This window comes from Oncorhynchus mykiss, chromosome 12 (assembly GCF_013265735.2).
Source record: "Oncorhynchus mykiss isolate Arlee chromosome 12, USDA_OmykA_1.1, whole genome shotgun sequence".
NCBI classification, from domain to species: domain Eukaryota; kingdom Metazoa; phylum Chordata; class Actinopteri; order Salmoniformes; family Salmonidae; genus Oncorhynchus; species Oncorhynchus mykiss.
The window spans coordinates 39,187,194-39,209,466 of NC_048576.1; the positions used below are offsets into that span (position 1 = coordinate 39,187,194).

Here is a 22,273-nt window from a genome sequence, read left to right on the forward strand (position 1 = left end):
ATCATCTCCTTTGTCTTGATCACATTGAGGAAGAGGTTGTTGTCCTTTCACCACATTGTCATGTCTCTGACCTCCTTATAGTCTTTCTCGTCGTTGTCGGTGATCAGGCCTACCACTGTTGTCACCGGCAAACTTAATGATGGTGTTGGAGTCGTGCCTGGCCGTGCAGTCATTATTAAACAGGGAGTACAGGACGGGACTGAGCATGCACCCTAGAGGTGCCCCCGTGTTGAGGATCAGCTTGGCGGATGTGTTGTTACCTACCCTTACCACCTGGGGGCGGCCCGTCAAGAAGTCCAGGATCCAGTTGTAGAGGGAGGGGTTTAGTCCCAGGGTCCTTAGCTTAGTGATGAGCTTTGAGGGCACTATGGTGTTAAATGCTGAGATGTAGTCAATGAATTCTCACATATTCTCTCAAGCATTCTCACATAGGTGCTCCTTTTGTCCATGTGTGAATGGCAGTGTGGAGTGCAATAGACATTGCATCATCTGTGGATCTGTTGGATTGGATCTACGGTTTCTGGGATAATGGTGTTGATGTGAGCCATGACCAGCCTTTCAAAGCACTTCATGGCTACAGACGTGAGTGCTACGGGTTGGTAGTCATTTAGGCAGGTTACCTTAGTGTTCTTGGGCACAGGGACTATGGTTGTCTGCTTGAAAGATGTTGGTAGTACAGACTCAGACAGGGAGAGGTTGAAAATGTCAGTGAAGACACTTGCCAGTTGGTCAGCGCATGCTCGGAGTATACGGCCTGGTAATCCTTCTGGCCCTGCGGCCTTGTGAATGTTGACCTGTTTAAAGGTTTTACATCGGCTGCGGAGAGCGTGATCACACAGTCGTCTGGAACAGCTGATGCTCTCATGCTTCATCTCATGTTTCATTGTTACTTGCCTCGAAGCGAACATATTAGTTATTTACCTCGTCTGGTAGGCTCGTGTCACTGGGCAGCTCTCGGCTGTGCTTCCCTTTGTAGTCTGTAATAGTTTGCAAGCCCTGCCACATCTGACGAGCGTCAGAGCCGGTGTAGTACGATTCGATCTTAGTCCTGTATTGACATTTTGTCTGTTTGATGGTTCGTCGGAGGGCATAGTGGGATTTCTTATAAGCTTCCTGTTGTATAGCACACTGTATTACTTATACAACTAATATAAGGACATGAGACGGGAGTAGAAATTAACGTGGGCATTGTTTAATGCATTTCACAGGGAGAACATTCCAAGCATTTCAACGTAGGTAAGCAAGGGGGTTTACAGGTGCCCTAATGGGACAAAACTAGAATATCAATACACAACACTTCCGGGTTAGAGTCCCGCTCCTTGAAAGAGGCAGCTCTACCCTTTAGCTCAGTGCAGATATTGCCTGAAATTCATGGCTTCTGGTTGGGGTATATACGTACAGTCATTGTGGGGACGACGTCATCGATGCACTTATTGATGAGGCCGGTGACTAATGTGGTGCCATCGGAAGAATCCCAGGAACATATTCCAGTCTGTGCAAGCAAAACAGTCCTGTAGTTTAGCATCTGCTTCATCTGAGCACTTTTTTTATTGACCGAGTCACCAATGCTTCCTGCTTTAATTTTAGCTTGTAAGCAGGAATCAGGAGGTTAAAATTATGGTCAGATTTGCCAAATGGAGGGAGAGGGAAAGCTTTATACGCATCTCTGTGTGTGGAGTAGTTGTTGTTCTAAAGATTTTTCCCCCTCTGGATGGACATTTAACATACTGGTAGAAATGAGGTCAAACTGATTTAAGTTTCCCTCCATTAATGTCTCCGGCCACTAGGAGTGCCGCCTCTGGATGAGCGTTTTCCTGTTTGCTTATGGCGGTATACAGCTCATTGAGTGCGATCTTAGTGCCAGCATCGGTCTGTGGTGATGTGTAGACAGCTACCTAAAATACAGATGAAAACTCTCTAGGTAGATAGTGTGGTCTGCAGCTTATCATGAGATACTCTAGCTCAGGCGAGCAAAACCTTGAGACTTCCTTAGATATCGGGCACCAGCTGTTGTTTACAAATATACATAGACTGCCACCCCTTGTCTTACCAGAGGATGCTTTTCTATCCTGCCGATAGTATAAAACCCGCCAGCTGTATGTTATGATGTCATTCAGCCACGACTCTGTGAAACATAAGATATTACAGTTCTTAATGTCCCGTTGTAGGATATACGTGCTTTTAGTTTGTCCCATTTATTTTCCAGCTATTGTACGTTGGCCAACAGTACGGATGGCAAGGCAGATTAGCCACTTGTCGATAAATCCTCACATGCCACCCCGATCTCCTTCTGCAAAATCTACATATTTTTTCCTACAAATGACGGGGATGAGGGCCTGTTCAGGTGTCTGGAGTAAATCCCTCTCGTCTGACTCATTAAACAAAAATTATTTGTCCAATTCATGGTGGGTAATCGCTGTTCTGATGTCCAGAAGCTCTTTTCGGTCATAAGAGACGGTAGCAGCAACATTATGTACAAAATAAGTTTCAATCAAAGCGAGAAATCAAACAAAATAGCATGGTTGGTTAAGAGCCAATAAAACGGCAGCCATCCTCTCTGGCGCCAGTACAACTTTATTAGTCCATGTTACGGGGAAGAAAGGGAATTTGTTTTTCTGAAGGGGTTGTTCACAGATCTGCCAGTTCAGATCAAATCACACGTTTTGTTGCCTGACTCAGGACTCAAAACAGTGACCTTTCAGTTACTTTACTAATTCTCTATCTTCCGCCTTCTAACACTTCTAGCATGGGCTTCCTAGGCAAAGTTCCCTTTACACTATACCATGTGTGTAGCAAACATGAGTCTGTCTCATGATCTGGTAATGAGGTAGTCCTGCGTGCAACTTTAAAATCAGTGTCACCCTCAGCTCAAGACACTGACCTCTTGGTCTAATGGTCAAGACACTGGTTTTTCCCATAGGAGGCCCAGGTACAGATCCTGCCCATGAAATGTGCACACCTCTCCCAAAGCACAATTCCACTGCTTCCACCAATGTAGTGTTTTTTTGCAAACAGCAATGGTGTAATGCCCCTTTTTGTCTCAAACCCGGGTCTCCCTGCCCGTAGGCCAGTGCTCCTCAATTATTTTCTGTTATGCCCCCCCTAGGAAGAAGTCAACATTTCGCGCCCCCCAACTCTCTGCCGCGACTGTAAATAGCATCATGTGTCTATAAAATTGTTATAAGTACACCTCTGCATAACATTTTATCCTTATTAACATTAAAGAAAACAAAAAAAGAAAAAAGAAAGAAATATAGATCAACTTACAACAAATAATAACTTTATTAACATTGTTTTTAGTCTGTAACAGAAAAGACTTAAAGTGCATCAATTTGCCTGAATTTTTTTTATTTTTTTTATCCTTATTTAAACTGTAAAAAATGTTTTACCATTTGATACTGAAAAATAAAATATAATCAATAAATAATAATTATTATTTATTAAAAATTGATCAACAACATTAACTCAGGAGCACAATATATGAAAGACGTTGGCCTATAAAACAATTTGCAGATTTTTTTTAATCAAAATGAGGAAGTCAGGATTAATGGCTACAATGAGCACGTTTTGCAGAGCACAGCTTTTCGAAGCGGGGTTTGAAGCATGATACTGCAACTCTCAGCTCCTGCTCAATGTTTAGCTGGGACCTGTACTTGGTCTTCAGTGCAGCAACAGCAGAGAAGCCAGTCTCACAAAGATAAGATGTTGCAAAAGGAAGAAGAATGCCCATTGCCCTCTGCCCTAAGAGTGGATACTGCCTCTCTACACTCAGCCAGAATTCACTCAGTGTCTGTGATGTGAACCTCAGTCTCAATGTGGAGTCAGACGTCATATCAATGAACTGGTCCTCCTCTGCAGAGCTGAAACCAGTTGGAGCTGGTGCATTGAAAGGATCTCTCACCCAGTCATATTGGGAACTGTTTTCAGGGAAGTACTTTTTAAAGAATCCCATCAGTGATGAAATATGCTCCTTAAAATATGGAATCACTGAGGTGGCATCATAGTCAGTAGTGTCAACAAATTCATGCAGGTTCTCGAATTAATCAGTATTTCCTTCATCAAGTCGCCTGCCCCACATTGCAAGCTTTCGAGTGAAAGAGCTGATCTTGTCTGTGACCTGAGGGAGGTGTGTATCTTTCCCTTGAAGCTGTAGATTTAGTTAATTTAGCTTTCCAACTATGTCACTCAGGTAGGCCAGTTTTGCCAGGAAGTTCTCATCACTAAATTTTTCTGCGAGGTCATACTTGTGCTCCTGCTCCGAAAACATTCTTATCTGCTCTCTGAGCTCAAAAACTCAGGACAAGACTTTTCCTCGTGACAGCCACCTTGCTTCACTGTGAAATAGCACAGCTTGATGTTCAGCTCCCATCTCCTCACAGATAGCAGAGAAGACTCTTGTTTTTAGTGGTCTGGTCTTTATAAAATTGACTACACCTACAATGTCAGTCATAACCTCACTTAATTCAGAGGAAAGGTGCCTTGATGCCAGTGCTTCTCTGTGTATAACACAGTGTGTCCACTCAGCATTAGGTGAGGCTTTCTTGATGAGTGCCCGAAGTCCTTTTCTCATCCCTGCCATGGTCTGTGCACCATCACTGCAAACACCAATGCAGTTCTCCCACTTTAGCCCATTCTCAGTCAGGAAGCAGTCCAGCATTTTGAATAGCTCTTCAGCTGTGGCTCTGTCTCTGACATATTTACAAAAAAGTAGATCCTATCACAGGGAGTTTGTCATGTCAAAACGTACATAAGCGTCTTTGAGTTTATCTACCAGCTGTTCTTTAAGATCGTTAGCAATGTCATTTATACGTCTGGCAACAGTGTCATTGGACAGAGGGATAGTTTTTATTTTTGCAGCACTTGCGTCATTCAGCATGACAGAGACCATGTCTAATGCTGCAGGCAGTATCAGCTCCTCTGCTATGGAGTTTTTTTTTGCACTGAGCAATTTGGTATGCCACCTTATATTATGCTAACAGTGCTCGCTGGTTTACTGAAGTAGCATTCACAAAGCGGGACGATTGTTGGCAATATTCGGCACGTTTTCGCTGAAAAAACTCAAGCGGCTTGATTGGGGTGTAATGTCTTTAAGTGACGCCTTAATTTATTTGGCTTCATGCTGTCTGCTGCCAACATTTTTATACACAGTAAACATACCGGTCTTTCCTCGTCTCCCACCGTAGTCACAGTGAAGCCAAGCGCTACATACAATCTTTACCTTCTTAGCTTTCGGGAGACTTACGTTTGTCTCATTATCTCCGTCTCTCTCTGCCTTTCTTTTCATCCCTTTTAAATGTTTTTCCATGGTGTCTCTTAAGGGTTTGTTATCTGCACTTCATATCTCCTGCTCTGTACTGTGTGCTCTTGTTCGGTGCAAAAAAACCCTACTCCCTGCGGCAAAAAAAAGCATGTTCCCCCTGGCATCGCTCCGAGCCCCCCCAGGGGGGCGCGCCCCACTATTTGAGAAGGACTGCCGTAGGCAAACAAATATATTTTTGTAAATTCCTGGGTCCATCAACTGTCAAGCCAACACCTTAAGTGCTACTCCAATATGTCCAAACCTCTCGATGTGTTCACTCGGTGTTGGATTAAAGTTGCTACAGAACGTGAGTCAGCTGAGACCTCCTTCCTTGGGGAGAGCATGCCGCCACACTTCTTTATAGCAAGTCTCTCACGTGTACACACATCTTTGATGGCTTCACAGGCACTATCCCACTTCTGATACCAATGTAACAAACTTGGGGGTAGCTCCAACTGGGCCTCGAACCCCGGTCCAGCGACTAGCAAGCCAACACCTTATTCATTACACCAAGAGATCAGAAGGTGGTAAGTGTAGGGTTAAGCTTGCTACAGTATATACGTATATAGGGCAATGTGTGATCTGGGTGAGGCAGCATTGCCACTAGTGCTCCCAACACAGCAAAACACAATCTTTACCTTCTTAACCTTAACTAACCTAAAGTCAAATACATTTAGACAAACCACCATGTGAGCAGCAAGTTTAGGGTTAATGGAGTGAAGTGGGTAATGGGTAGGACCACCAGTATGAACTATATGTCTATACATGGATGGATGCTCTTCATCAACACCATCTTTTCTGTGAAACTAGATATCAGCAATCAATCAACAAGACTAATGAAATGGGGCAAATGAAGACATTAGAACTGCTAAAGGTAATATATTATTTTCTGAAACCAATTTCTTACTGGTATATTTTGAACATGATCTGTCAATCCTGAGATCGACGCTCTCTCTCCTCCCCTTCTCCCCAACTCTCTTTCTTTGCATGTGCTGGGGCGAAGTTTCCCCTAGATACAGATCTAGGATCAGCTTCCCCTCCCCAAACCTAACAAGGACCATTCGCGGGGGGAATTCAAATCTGATCCAAAGCCAGGGTCTATTTGGGGAACTTGTCCCCTCCCCCACAACACGACAGGTGGATGCGGCTTCCTCAGTTCACCATGCTCATAAAGAAAACAGCAATGTATTTCAGCTGTAAGTATTTTTAAGTTACTAGTGATATTATTTCAAATAAATTTACCTAGCTTCGTTATTATTCAACAATAACTCGGCCAATGTAGCTGTAGCGGGCTACATTTCGTCGATGCATGGAAAAGTATTAGCTCTGTTGTAGCATTTTGTTAGCTAGCTAGCGATCCATTTTTCCTGGCTATACCGATAGGTTAATTAGCCAGCTAGCTGCTAAAGGTTGCTGGAGTAGACATTTCGGAATTGATTATTATTGCATTGCTTATCTTTGCAATGATGTCTTAGATGTTCTCATATGGAAGAATGTTGTGCATAATGTTAAATAACTCCATAGGAGTAATGTTAAACTAGCTACTGGTAGAGACGGTGCTAGAAGGGAAGGTTTGATTTGGAGAGACAGTTGTTGCTGTCATAGGTAATCTGTCATACTATACATTTATTAATTCATTATTTTAAAATTGTAATCTAAAAGCAGGAATCTCTCGTGCCAAGGCATGTAGCCAACCGTCAACCACCCCCTCATTTCCTGCATTTTAAAGTTGCAAAATCCATTTTTGAACCTGCAATTGAATGATATATACCCATTGATTCTTGAAGAATATAACTTATAAATGCCTCATGAGCTTAGTTCAACAGTTGTACCCCATCAGAACTCAGCATATAAGCTTGTTTTACTTCAATGTACATGTAAACAAACACTCCATAGCCTCAAAACATGGTTAAACATGGATCAATACACTAATGAGAGGGAAATGTAGCCTCAAAATGAGCTGTTATTGGCAGAGAGATTTCAAACTCTTTGTTATTGGTCTATTTACTTAGACCACCTGGTGATGTCACCAAGCAAGCCAAAACTCCACCAATGCAAAACCTGCAGATTTAGAATGTCTTATGTAGATTGTATTTTCAATCAGCAACTATCAGGAAGTTACACTGATAACATTTATTCATAGTTTCATCAGCTGTTGTACAAATATGATACAAAACACCAGCTGAGTGACACCGGCTGCATCTGTGAGTATGAACCTGACAGCGAAAGCTCGAGTGACAGGTGTTCAGAACTCACACAACCTGGTAATTCTGTGACTGTAGACACCGGCTGTTTTCGTAAGCAAGGGAACATCCGCAGTCTACCGTCAAACTTACCAGGCTGAGTGAGTTCTGAACAAAAATGTAATGTCGTTGCTTGCTAATATGTGGATTTGTTGTTACTCTTATGTATGTTCCATCCTTTTGTGTTTTTCAGGCAAGCCTGAGAAAGAACTGAGAAAACGTAATAAAGAGTCAAGACAGACACCAGAAAGAGGCCCAAGAAGACTTGGATGCAGGAACAGAGGACAGCGAGGGATGTTCAGAACTCACTCAGTCCGGTAAGTTGGTGAGGGTACACTTCGAGACTGCTTACCTGACACGGAGGAAGTCTTTTCTTTTTATCTCCTCTCCCTTACCTTCCCTATGCCCCCCTCCCCTATTGTGTTGGACCGTCATGTGTTTTAATCTTTTCTTTGTTTGCGATTAGGTTTGGAGAATGACTTCTCAACCCAAGACTAAGAGCAGCTGTGAGAAAGCATCAGTTTGGAAGCATTTGGGAAAATGTAAAGTGCTAAAGAAGGTTCCTGGCAAAGAGGATTGACTGTTATGGGTCAGAGCCAGCTCTCACAAACAGAACATGGAAAGACAGGAAAACCTGGTGCACAACAAAATGCAAACAGAAAAGGCTCTCCGCAGCCGGTAAAAGGCTAGCATGCCACGAAGATGAAGTTCACACAGGTGAATGGGAGAGTTGTTTCCTCCGACACATTGGTGTGGCTGGCTTCCGGGTTAAGCGGGCATTGTGTCAGGAAGCAGTGCAGCTTGTCAGGGTCGTGTTTCGTGGAGGACGCATGGCTCTCTACCTTCGCCTCTCCCGAGTCCGTAGGGAGTTGCAGCAATGAGACAAGACTGTAACTACCAATATGATACCACGAAAATTGGGGAGATAAAGGGGTTAAAAGAAAAAAAATAACAAAAAAATATAATATTATGGTCAGCCTTTACTTAATAGGCACTTATTATAGTCATATTTTAATTTCATCTCTTGAGATGGGAAACCGTTTTCTATTTTTGTTTTTATTCATTTGAATATGGTCTTTATAACAGAAGATACAATTAGGTGAACTTTTAGTTATGAATATAAACTGGCAATATTGTAGTGGCCAATCTTCGTTGCAATAGGCCCATGAAATAATATCAGCTTTTATGATGCTGGTAAAGATAGTACCTATAGGTTATACACTGAGTGTACAAAATAATAAGGACACCTTCCTAATATCTAGTTATCCCCCCACCCCCTTTTGTCCTCAGAACAGCCTCAATTTACCGGGGTATGGATTCTACAAGGTGTTGAATGCGTTCCACAGGGATGCAGGCCCATGTTGAAGCCAATGCTTCCCACAGTTGCCAAGTTGGCTGGATGTCCTTTGGTTGGTGGAACGGAACATGAGCGTGAAAAACCCATCAGCATTTATTGTCATGAATCTTGCCCTTGCGGCAGTTCTGCAAAGTGGTCACAAGCTGGCACAGGCATAAAGTAATATATGATTTTAAACCTAACCTTAACCCTAACCACACTGCTAATCCTTACCTTAAATTAAGTCCATAAAACACAATTATTTTCCACAAATATTTACAATATAGCCGATTTTGGCTTTGCATCTGCCATATCTTGAGAAATGTCTGCCTCCAGGGCAATATTCATGACAAACGTCAAGCTGCGACTGGGAGAGGGAATGTAAAATCGATAACGAAATAGTTTTGACAATTAACATACGTTTTATTATGAAAAGTACAATATATCCATGTACACATCAGATAGATGCTCTTTCTCTGCTACCTCATTCTATTTCTCTAATTCTCTGGTCTAGTATTCCCGGGTTATGTTTCAATTCTCCCTCCTCTATTTCCTCACATCTTCCTCAGACTTCTTTTCCTCCTCCTTACTTTCTCCAAAATGTTCCATCTGTTGTATCTTACTGGCCTTCTCTTGCTTCACTACTTTTTTGGCTTTTCCCTTTGTCTTTTTGACCTTCCCTTCCTGAATTCTTTGGACAAGGAGATTAAGTCATGTAAGTTTATGGGTTCTCTTCTCTTGATCTGCAAAATCTAGAGCTGTGCGATACTGTAGAAGGACATGTGGCCAATATATCCTTCTTGTATTTCCTCCCACCTGTGGGGCCACTACTGCCATTTCCTGGAGCCGCTTCCTGCCGGTCTGGCTCAGGTTGGTGATGGGGGCCAGGTGAGGCATGTGGCGTTATTGGAAGTTCTCTGTAGCGGACGGAGTGATAATAACAGTGCTGAGAGGAGTCCGAGGCCTTGGGACATTCTCTGGGGAGGGAGGGGCCACAGCAGAGGGCAGGGCCTGTAGGGCTTCAGCCAGGGTCTAGGGTGCTGAGGTCACAAGAGCAGAGAGGCTAGTCTTGCCAGACACAGGACCAGAGACCTTCCCTGGGCTTTGTAGGACCAGAAAGTAAAGGAAAATATCAGGAAAAGGCTATGTTAAAAACAATCTGTAGATATACTTTATAACTACTCTATACACATTGCAGATACATGACTACACTCAATAAGTTGGAGTAACTTACAAAGCTCTGGACATTGTTCTTTTTTTATGACTTGAGGAGCCTGTTCTCGGCTATACTGGTCTGCATTTCTGCCATGCTGTCTATAATTTCAGCCATCTCTCCAGTGCATTTCTTGAATGCCACTTTCAACCTCCAAGTCATTCAGCCAACTGTCCAGGTCTACTGCCTTAAGATCACCTTCACTGCAGTTTCTCTTCATCACTTGGATCAGTGCCCTCACCTGCTCGCCCATCCTCTTGACCTCCCTAGCCACGTCTTCATCCCTCAGTCTCTCCTTCCTCCTCCCCATTCACTTCGCAATCCATCCTCTACAGCAATCCTCATTCTTCTTCTGCCTCTTGGTTGATGTGCTGACCGTCATTGTGCGTTTTCAGACCTTCCTCCAGGTTGAGTTCTATTGAGGTCAGGTTCTCTTTGATCCTCCTCAAACTCTCCTCGTTGGTGTTGGTCCACTGTGTCTTCTTGTCCAGCTGCTGCCTGCAGGGCCGGACAGTGGGGACCACCTCCATCTGGTGTGACACATTATTCAGGGCACTCAAAGAGGCAGGGAGGAGGATGTTGGGCTTGGCCACAATAATCTCAACAGATATAGGGTCAAACCACTGAGATGTGACACGCACACACACACATTTAAAAGATGCCTACCGTCGATGGTCCTTCGGTGGTCCTTGTGGTTCCTTTGGAGGCTCTGGACTGTCCTCAGTAGAGGCGTCATTGCCATCATCAAGCTGTGTGTTAGAGAGCTAGCTGGTCATAGTCCATTCTCCACATTCAGTGAAAGAGTTACTCAAGTGTGTGTGTGTAAGTGGGGAAGAGGAGATAGACAGGTCATCATCCTCGTCCATTTCCCTCACTTCAAACTTGTCACTTTTCCATCCTCAACTTTCAGCGGTGGTGTTCTCTTTTCATCATCCTCATCATCACACTGTGTATCAGAGTCAACATGTCAGAGACCATCCTCCTCACAGTGATGTCACTCAACAGACATGTACGGTAGGGTATAACTCTTCTACCTCGATTCACAGTCAGTGAAGAAGTAGATGGAAAAGTCATCAGAAATGGAGGATGAGATCACGTCATGATATTTTCTCTCTATCAGCCGAGTCACCCTTCCAGACTGAGGAGACAGAGAAAGGCATGTACTCATGGCAGCCATAGAATACACTGGCATTGACCCTCAAGGAAATGTAGAATATGTAGGCAATATAACATGGTTGTACAAGTAGTGAGTAATACATGGGTAACTGAAAATGCAGTTACATGGGTAACTGAAAACTCGCATAACATTAGGGGTGGGGCTAAAGACCTTCCATAGTATAGGATTCTTTAGCATCTCGAATGGATAATTGTCAATTCAACCAAGCCAACCAAAATGGCCATATGAATCAACAGATTGATCTATCTGTTGTGTCTCTATGGGAACAGCAGAGATGACCTGGCTGAGAGGCTCTGGATTGATGTTCCATCCATCCCTGGATATCTGGTCCTGCCCACAGATCACAATGATTGGCTATAAACAGTAAATAATTAATTATACACTGCTTTGCTCATTGCAGAATATATAACTAATGTGCATATGTTACTGATTTCAGTTCAAAATGACTTATAGGCTTTGTTCTTCTGTACACCTTGCCGGTTGACCACATCACAGAATCAGGGGTGTTTACCCTCATTGGATTCATCCGTCAACACATCACTCAATTTAAAAGGTGGTAATATAACATGAACAGGACAAAACAGCCATGTATTGTATATTTACCACATAAGGGCTGCGTCTTAAAGCTCTTTTGATTCTCTCATTATTACGATCCATTGCTTTCTGGGGGAAACATTTCCATCAATATTGTATGAATATACAGTGCCTTGCGAAAGTATTCGGCCCCCTTGAACTTTGCGACCTTTTGCCACATTTCAGGCTTCAAACAACGATATAAAACCGAGATACTGTTGTGAAGAAGTTTAAAGCCGGATTTGGATACAAAAAGATTTCCCAAGCTTTAAACATCCCAAGGAGCACTGTGCAAGCGATAATATTGAAATGGAAGGAGTATCAGACCACTGCAAATCTACCAAGACCTGGCCGTCCCTCTAAACTTTCAGCTCATACAATGAGAAGACTGATCAGAGATGCAGCCAAGAGGCCCATGATCACTCTGGATGAACTGCAGAGATCTACAGCTGAGGTGGGAGACTCTGTCCATAGGACAACAATCAGTCGTATATTGCACAAATCTGGCCTTTATGGAAGAGTGGCAAGAAGAAAGCCATTTCTTAAAGATATCCATAAAAAGTGTTGTTTAAAGTTTGCCACAAGCCACCTGGGAGACACACCAAACATGTGGAAGAAGGTGCTCTGGTCAGATGAAACCAAAATTGAACTTTTTGGCAACAATGCAAAACGTTATGTTTGGCGTAAAAGCAACACAGCTGAACACACCATCCCCACTGTCAAACATGGTGGTGTCAGCATCATGGTTTGGGCCTGCTTTTCTTCAGCAGGGACAGGGAAGATGGTTAAAATTGATGGGAAGATGGATGGAGCCAAATACAGGACCATTCTGGAAGAAAACCTGATGGAGTCTGCAAAAGACCTGAGACTGGGACGGAGATTTGTCTTCCAACAAGACAATGATCCAAAACATAAAGCAACATCTACAATGGAATGGTTCAAAAATAAACATATCCAGGTGTTAGAATGGCCAAGTCAAAGTCCAGACCTGAATCCAATCGAATCTGTGGAAAGAACTGAAAACTGCTGTTCACAAATGCTCTCCATCCAACCTCACTGAGCTCGAGCTGTTTTGCAAGGAGGAATGGGAAAAAATTTCAGTCTCTTGATGTGCAAAACTGATAGAGACATACCCCAAGCGACTTACAGCTGTAATCGCAGCAAAAGGTGGCGCTACAAAGTAGTAACTTAAGGGGGATGAATAATTTTGCACGCCCAATTTTTCAGTTTTTGATTTGTTAAAAAAGTTTGAAATATCCAATAAATGTCGTTCCACTTCATGATTGTATCCCACTTGTTGATTCTTCACAAAAAAATACAGTTTTATATCTTTATGTTTGACGCCTGAAATGTGACAAAAGGTCGCAAAGTTCAAGGGGGCCGAATACTTTCGCAAGGCACTGTATATAATATATATATATGTGTGAGTGTGTATATACACAGATTTGGATAACATTAAGAGACCACTGCAAAATAATCAGTTTCTCTGGGTTTACTATTTATAGGTATGTGTTTGGGTAAAATGTACATTTTTGTTTTATTCTATAAACTACTGACATTTCTCCCAAATTCAAATATTGTCATTTAGAGCATTTATTTGCAGAAGATTACAACTGATCAAAATAACAAAAACAGATGCGGTGTTGTCAGACCTCGAATAATACTAATATTTTAACTTAGGAAGAGTTCTAGAATCATTATTTGGTGGAATAACCCTGATTTTCAATCACAGCTTTCATGCGTCTTGGCCACCAGTCTTTTACGTTGGTGTTGGGTGACTTTATGCCATCCTGGCTCAAATTCAAGCAGCTTGGCTTTGTTTGATGGCTTGTGACCATCCATCTTCCTGTTGATCACATTTCAGAAGTTTTCAATGGGGTTCAGGTCTGGAGACTGGGCTGGACATGACAGGGTCTTGATCTGGTGGTCCTCCATCCACACCTTGATTGACTTGACTGTGTGGCATGGAGCATTGTCCTACTGGAAAAACCAATCCTCAGAGTTGGTGAACATTGTCAGAGTAGAAGGAAGCAAGTTTTCGTCCAGGACAACCCTGTACGTGGCTTGATTCATGAGTCCTTCACAAAGATAAATCTGCCCGATTCCATCCTCCACCAAATTTCACAGTGGGTGCGAGACACTTGTAGGCCTTTCCAGGTCTCCGTCTAACCATTAGACGGCCAGGTGTTGGGCAAAGCTAAAAATTGGACTCATCGGAGAAGATGACCTTACTCCAGTCCTCTACTATGGTCTTTTGAAAACCTCAGCCAGGCACTTCTTTGCTTCTCATTGATGAAGGGCTTTTTTCTAGCTTTGCACAACTTCAGCCCTGCCCCTAGGAGCCTGTTTCAAACCATCCTCACCGTGCACTTCACCTCAGCTGCATTTGCCATTCTTTTTGTAGGTTAACTGTTTTGTTCAGGGGCAGAACGACAGATTTTTACCTTGTCAACTCTGGGATTCGATCTTGAAACCTTTTGGTTACTAGTCCAATGCTCTAACCACTAGGCTACTTGCCACCCCAATGAACCGCTGTCTTTGAAATTTTAAGGATGGAAGCATCCTGTATCCCTCTGCCAGTAAAGCCCTTCTTTTCCTCACTCAAAATGTTCTTCTGGCATGGTTAATAGTTATTTTTTGATTCCAATTACTTTTGAGGTACTACTAGCACTGATTTAAACATCCAGCTGGTCCTATTGCAAGAGGATAGTGATGACCACAGCAGTGGTTTTTATACTTTTCCTCGTTAAATAAGATTTGGTTCAGGTGATCACCTAATCAGTACCCCATTCAGTAGAATCAGGTGTGCCTGTGTTGGAAATCAACAGACACTGGAATGGAATTTCTGCCATACATGTAGAGATGCTGATTACAGAAACATTTGTTAATTCTTTCCAGAGCTCTGAGTGTATGTGGTACCCTGTATACAGGTTGGGAAGGCTGTGCACCAAAAGGCCAAAGGTTACCTGCAACAACCTGAGTGAAGAAAGATTATACAGATTAAATCAAATCTGAACACAGTGTATGTAGGGAATTAATGCTTGGTTACGTCATAATACATCGCAAGAGAAAGGCTTGTTTGGAGCCTAACTAGTGGTATTGTCTTCTCACTGGTTGTAGCTAGCTGATTAACGAAAGTGATGTGCATATTTCCTACTGACTGAGTAATGGTTGTATCGATGGTTGGTTGGATCTTTTTTTTTTTACATAGATAGGCTAACAGGATATCAATAGAAAGAAACCATTCCTTGCCCCCCAAAAAATAATTTTGCACTTTGAGTAACAAGCACTACGGGACCACAATGGAATTTGTTTTATTGCGTTGTCCCTGACACGTTTTATTTTATTAAACGTTTTTTTTTACGTTTTTATTTTTTTACTAAACTGTCAAATATATCTATCTCACTTTCTATCTAACTCGAATGGGCTGTTGAACTCTGATCATCACATTTCAGGCACAAGCCAGCAGGTGGCAGTGTCTTTAAATGCAGCACTGCCTTAGTGCACTTCATGATCTGCGCATCAAATAACTTTGGTTGTGAACGTGATTAATAAAAAGTCCATTACATTTGCTTTGGTTTAGCAATCTATCTACCCTGTCTTAGTTAAAGTGTTGTGCAATATTGGAGGACAGGTGTCGTAACTGACATTTTTGTATTGTGCTTGATTATCCACTGGTATTAGTTTGACATATGTACTGAGCATCAAAAATCAGTTTTGAAAGATGTGGTGGAAGAATTTGGGGTGAGCTGTTGTAACTTCTCAAGGGATATGTTCTGTGTTGGACTGTGATGTTATGCGTTTCATAGACTGGTACTGGTATGTCTGCGTCCTACCACAAGGCCATTGTGTTCCGGAACTATTGATTAATAGAAAACACTTGTGTGAATACAATATGATTGTATTATCACCTCCCACTATATAAGGGACATGTAACCATTTCATCCTTGCTGTGAAATTAGAGGTGGCTCTCCTCTTCAGCTGCTTGTATTAAATATGTTTATTACATTGTTAAATATAGGATTATCACCACAGCAAGCAAAGTACTTGGAGTCAAACAGACAGGCCTGGATGAGATCTTTAAGGTCAGGGCCCTCCGCAAGTCTCACAAAATAATTTTAGACCCAAGCCACCCCTTGTACCCAGACTTTGAACTACTCCCCACTGGGCACAGGTATAGGGCACCTCCTCAGCAAGAAAAACAGAACTAGACAAACATTTGTGCCAGGTGTGATATCCCTCCTAAATAGCTCTGGCTGATGTTCCTATCGAATCAGTAAGGCCAGCAGGCTAGTCATTTTTTAAATGTTTTATTGGTATGTAACTTATGAAAGTTGTATTGTAAATGTTTTTCTTTGTATTAAAACGCCACTTTAAACGTGTACATGACACTGCAACAACATTTCCCCATGGGGACAATAAAGTCAGTAAGTAAACCCTGCCTTAATCTTTGAATATAATTTTGGTGGGATTGAGAAGAGTGTGGGCACTGTTTGGTTCCTCCTCATGTTTCAGCTGCTCTCTATCAGCACAGGGGTGTTGTACACAATTCTGGGGCTGGTAGTGTTTGGTGCATCTGCCCAGAATCAAGTGGAGGGGTTAGTCCCTGTATCCCTCTCCCTTATGGGTATGGCCACAGTGTACTCACTTATGGTTAAGAGCTTCCTTTTTGGGGTCAGCGTACCCTGCCCTGGCTGTTTCTGCTCATAAAATTTTTGGTCCCACACACTGTCTTACTCTGCAACGTCATCATCACAGGTTAGGATCTGTATCCTTACTCCAAATAACTGATGCAGTCGCAGAGGTAAAAGATTTGTACCCTACCGTCCATGTCTTTGTTGAGTGACATCACTGTGAGGAGGATGGTCTCTGACAAGTTGACTGATACACAGTGTGATGATGAGGATCATGTAAGGAGGACACCACCGCTGAAAGCTAAGGATGAGGAGGATATAAAAGGTGACAAAGCTTGAAGTGAGTTGTATGGTAGAAGACGACGATCTGTCTCTCCACTCCTACGACAAGTCAGACTTCCTGGTTAGTTCTGCATGTTGCATGGGGGATTGGAAATGATACAGACAATTATATTGATAGATCTCAAAATGTATCTGCAATATTAAAGCAGATCTACCCCCCCTCTCCCCCACACACACGTTTTTGAATAACTCTGCTGAATGTGGAGAATGGACTATGACCAGCTAGCTCTCTGACACACAGCTTGATGATGGTAATGACGCCTCTACTGAGGACAGTCCAGAGCCTCCAAAGGAACCACAAGGACCACTGAAGGACCATCGACTGGTAGGCATCTTTTACATTTGTGTGTGTGCGTGTCACATCTCAGTGGTTTGACCCGATATCTGTTGAGATTATTGTGGCCAAGCCCAACATCCTCCTCCCTGCCTCTGTGAGTGCCCTGAAGAAGGTGTCACACCAGATGGAGGTGGTCCCCACTGTCCGGCCCTGCAGGCAGCAGCTGGACAAGAAGACACAGTGGACCAACACCAACGAGGAGAGTCTGAGGAGGATCAAAGAGAACCTGACCTCAATAGAACTCAACCTGGAGGAAGGTCTGAAGATGCACAATGACGGTCAGGACATCAATCAAAAGGCAGAAGAAGAATGAGGGATGCTGTAGAGGATGGATTGCGAAGTGAATGGGGAGGAGGAAGGAGAGACTGAGGGACAAAGACCTGGCTAGGGAGGTCAAGAGGATGGGCGAGCAGGTGAGGGCACTGATCCAAGTGATGAAGAGAAACTGCAGTGAAGGTGATCTTAAGGCAGTAGGCCTGGACAGTTGGCTGAATGACTTGGAGGTTGAAAGTGGCATTCAAGAAATGCACTGGAGAGATGGCTGAAATTATAGAAATGCAGACCAGTATAGTCGAGAACAGGCTCCTCAAATCTGAAAAAAATAACAATATCCAGAGCTTTGTAAGTTACTCCTACTTATTGAGTGCGGTAGAGCACCAATAAATAGTTGGATTTTTCACCAGAAACCCAAGAAGGCAGGTAGAGACTTTTGTTACCATGCAACGAGGAGATACTTGTGAAAAGTACTAGTTCCAGAATTGGCTGCTGTATACATAGCGTGCGTGTGTGTATGTTGCTGGTATCTGTACTGTGTTGGTATCTACTGTACTGATGGCGCAAAAGCCATGACATGGAGACCTAGTGGAGTGGTAATGCGCATGCAAGCAGTTGCTCCCGATGCCACTTCGGTACACTGCAGCATCCACCGAGAGGCTCTTGCTGCAAAGGAATGCCTGACAGCTTGAAATACATTTTGGACACTACAGGGCAAATGGTTTACTTTGTTAAAGCTCTCGTGTATATTCTGCACTATGCAATGATATGGGCAGCGACCATGTAACGTTTGTACAACAAACAGAAGTGCGCTGGTTATCAAGGGGCAAAGTATTGACACATTTTTTTAGAATTGAGAGACGAGCTTAAAGTTTTCTTTACTGACCATTTTCACTTGTCTGACCGCTTGCATGATGATGAGTTTCTCACACGACTGGCCTATCTGGGTGATTTTTTTTTCTCTCCTGAATGATCTGAATCTAAGATTTCAGGGACTCTCCGTAACTATTTTCAAGATGCAGGACAACATTTAGGCTATGATTAAGAAGTTGGAGTTCTTCTCTGTCTGCATTACAAGGACAACACACAGGTATTTCCATCATTGTATGATTTTTTTGTGTGCAAATGAACTCAAGCTTACGGACAATGTCAAATGTGATATAGCGAAGCAACTGAGTGAGTTGGGTGAGCAATTAAGCAGGTACTTTCCTGAAACGAATGACACAAACAACTGGATTAATTATCCCTTTCATGCCCTGCCTCCAGTCCACTTACTGATATCTGAACAAGAGAAATTGCAACAACCGGTTCTGTGAAAATTTAATTTAATCAGAAGCCATTGCCAGATTTCTGGATTGGGCTGTGCTCAGAGTATCCTGCCTTGGCAAATCGCCTGTTAAGACTGATGCACTTTGCAACCACGTACCTATGTGAGAGTGGATTCTCGTCCCTCACTAGCATGAAAACTAAATACAGGCACAGACTGTGTGTGGAAAATGACTTAAGACTGAGACTCTCTCCAATACAACCCAACATTGCAGAGATATGTGCATCCTTTCAAGCACACCCTTCTCATTAACCTGTGGTGAGTTATTCACAATTTTCGATGAACAAATAAAGTTTTATATGTAAAATAGCTAAATAAAGAGCAAAATTATTGATAATTAATATATTCTTACTTGTGCCCTGGTCCTATAAGAGCTCATTGTCACTTTCCACGAGCCGAGTTGTGACAAAAACTCACACTTGTTCTTATGTTTAATAAATGTATTGTATAGTGTGTGTCTGGCAGGCTCACAGTGATGGCAAAAAACAACATTTGAGAGTGCGCTGTCCCTTATGCTAGAGGGGGTATGTAGCTGGAGGTTGAATATTTAAAGGGGTACGGGACTATAAAAAGTTTCGGAACCACTGCCCTAGATGTTAACCTATTTCATTTGGGTGAGGGGTGGAGGAGGGTGAGATTTGGTCCACCTTCTCCTTTAAGGTTATGGGGAAAAAATGATTCTCTATTTTGGAATAAACCAATAGATTTTTAAAATAAAATTAAGAGTGCAGCCAGACCTTTGTTGTTTCCCATCAGATTAGAAAAGTTGGAGATAATATACATTTAATGTTACACATTGTTTTTGTAGACCCACTCCAATTTGCACACCGCCCAAACAGATCCACAGGTGATGCAATCTCTATTGCACTCCACACTGCCCTTTCCCACCTGCACAACACGCTGATCCTCAACACTGGAGCCCCTCAGGGGTGTGTGCTCAGTCCCCTCCTGTACTCCCTGTTCACCCACGACTGCTTGGCCATGCACGACTCTAACACCATCATTAAGATTGCAGACGATGCAACAGTGGTAGGCCAAATCACCGACAACGACGAGACAGGCCATAGGGAGGAGGTCAGAGACCTGGACGGGTGGTGCAAGAATATCAACCTATCCCTCAACGTAACCAAGACTAAGGAGATGATTGTGGACTACAGGAAAAGGAGGATCGAGCACGCTCCCATTCTCATCAATGTGGCTGTAGTGGAGCAGGTTGAGAGCTTCAACTTCCTTGGTATCCACATCACCAACAAACTAGAATGGTCCAAACACACCAAGACAGTCGTGAAGAGGGCATGACAAAGCCTATTCCCCCTCAGGAAACTAAAAAGATTTGGCATGGGTCCTTAGATCCTCAAAAGGTTCTACAGCTGCAACATCGAGAGCGTTGCATCACTGCCTGGTACGGCAACTGCTCGGCCTCAAACCGCAAGGCACTACAGAGGGTAGTTGTAACGGTTTTCTTCTGGTGAAGGAGAGACGGACCAAAATGCAGTGTGGTTATAACTTTAATAATGAAACCATACATGAATAAACTACAAAAACAAGAAACGTGAAAACCCAAAACAGTCCCGTGTGGCACTGACACAGGAGACAACCACCCACAAAACCCAACACAAACCAGGCTACCTAAATATGGTTCCCAATCAGAGACAATGACTAACACCTGCCTCTGATTGAGAACCATATCAGGCCAAACATAGAAATAGACAAACTAGACATATAACATAGAATGCCCACTCAGATCACACCCTGACCAAACAAAACATGGAAACATACAAAGCAAACTATGGTCAGGGTGTGACCGAGGTGATTATGATATGAAATATTGCGTCAGGACATCTATCATGCTGTGAAGATCCTTCTTGTATATGAACTCATTTCAAATGTAAGGTATTGAAAGCATTCTATTTTTACTGTCTGTAAATGTATTTACAAAATTCAACATGGCTGCCTATTCAGATGCTCTAGGAAGGTTGTGTAAATACAGAGAGAAGAGTTAAATTAGAGTAAAATATCCATACTTGTAGCACATTCATATTGTACCATGTATTGTTCAATTCGTACATTTAAATTGCAGTAACTATTCAGTCATTGTGCTTTGTTTTTCATCGGTTCATTAAAGAATAGGTCTTTGATTAAGTCGTGATAAAGTGTAAAAATTGTATTCCTTTGAACTTTTTCTCTTGCATTACTGATATTGAATAACGTGTTCCATCATGACCTGTTACATGACTCTTACCACTTGATCCAGTTGTTTATGCAAAATAGCTATTTGTATATAAACAGTATAACTTGTAAACATGCATTTGTAAAGAAATAATAATCATTGATTTGCTATACTTAGTCTTGGTTGTAATTTATGGCTTCTCTTTACTGTGCACAACGACCAATTATTATTTATATATATATATATATTTTTATCTCCCAATTGGTAGTTACAGTCTTGTCCCATTGCTGCAACTCCGCTATGGACTCGGGAGAAGCGAAGGTCAAGAGCCATGCATCCTCCGAAACAGGACCCTGCTAAGCTGCACTGTTTCTTGACACACTGCTCGCTTAACCCAGAAGCCGCACCAATGTGTTGGAGGAAACACCATTTGTACGTCGCCTCATGGGACTCCCGGTCACGGCCGGCTGTAACACAGCCTGAGATCGAACCCAGGTCTGTAGTGACACCTCAAGCACTGCGGTGCCTTAGACCGCTGCGCCACTTGGGAGGCCCAACTACCTTATTTTCTAAAGATGACATCATAATCTGCCCTTGTAGCCCACACTCTCTTAACCTCAACCACTGCTCCCTGCTCCAGAATTTACAATAATGTTGACTGATGCATTGCCCAACAAACTGCATGTAATGGATCTAATTTACTGGTGAGTGGATGCTATTTCATTTCATTTCATTGCTGAAAAACGGAATACATCAGTGTAATATAAATTGCCTGATTTATAAAGATTGTATAAATCAAGAGTGCCAAGAGATTTGTCTACCGTATGTGTAGAACAACACAAAGTACAAGCCAAAAGGAGTTGTCTTACATTCAACTGACAATCAAAAACTTCTTGCATTGATTTGACCCTGAACATTCAGAGTTTGATTGACTCTTCAAACCAAAATCATCAGTGAAGAAACCGTGTACCTTTTAAGCACTACCTCAAACCCCATGTCCAAGTATATTACATTTCAACGTATAACAAATGAGAGATCTCTGTCATTCAATTAATTTTCTATGTTATCAATCTGTCAATGAAGACACCGGTGCCACTGGGTGAACCATCACAGACTCGGGCATGTTTGCTGTAAAACTCTGGGGGGCACTGACAAACAGACTGGAGAGAATGTTGAGAACGTAGATGTTGAGCCACTGGAGCCCAGTGACTGCTGGTTTGAGAGGCAGATGTCTGCCAATGACTGTGTCCGTGACTATGTCCATGGCCTTGACTGTGGCTGCAGCTGTGTTCGTGACGTTACCCAAAGCTATTCTTGAGGGAATATCCATGGTTGTGAACATAATAACC

General features: G+C 42.7%; 1 protein-coding gene across 4 annotated transcripts in view; it reads left to right on the plus strand.

Annotated features, from left to right (window-relative positions):
• The window catches only part of LOC110511907 (lateral signaling target protein 2 homolog), a 145,977-nt gene that overhangs the window by 67,269 nt on the left and 56,435 nt on the right, over positions 1-22,273 (plus strand). Inside the window, exons 10-11 of one of the 4 annotated variants that reach the window (XR_005034975.1) lie at positions 7,736-7,859; positions 8,009-8,476. The exons of 2 other annotated variants lie outside the window; for them this stretch is intronic. The gene's annotated coding sequence lies outside the window, so the exon portion shown is untranslated. Of the gene's footprint in view, positions 1-6,109; positions 6,174-6,302; positions 6,477-7,735; positions 7,860-8,008; positions 8,477-22,273 lie in introns of those variants that run through there. One more of the 4 variants, XR_005034974.1, reaches the window with a different exon arrangement.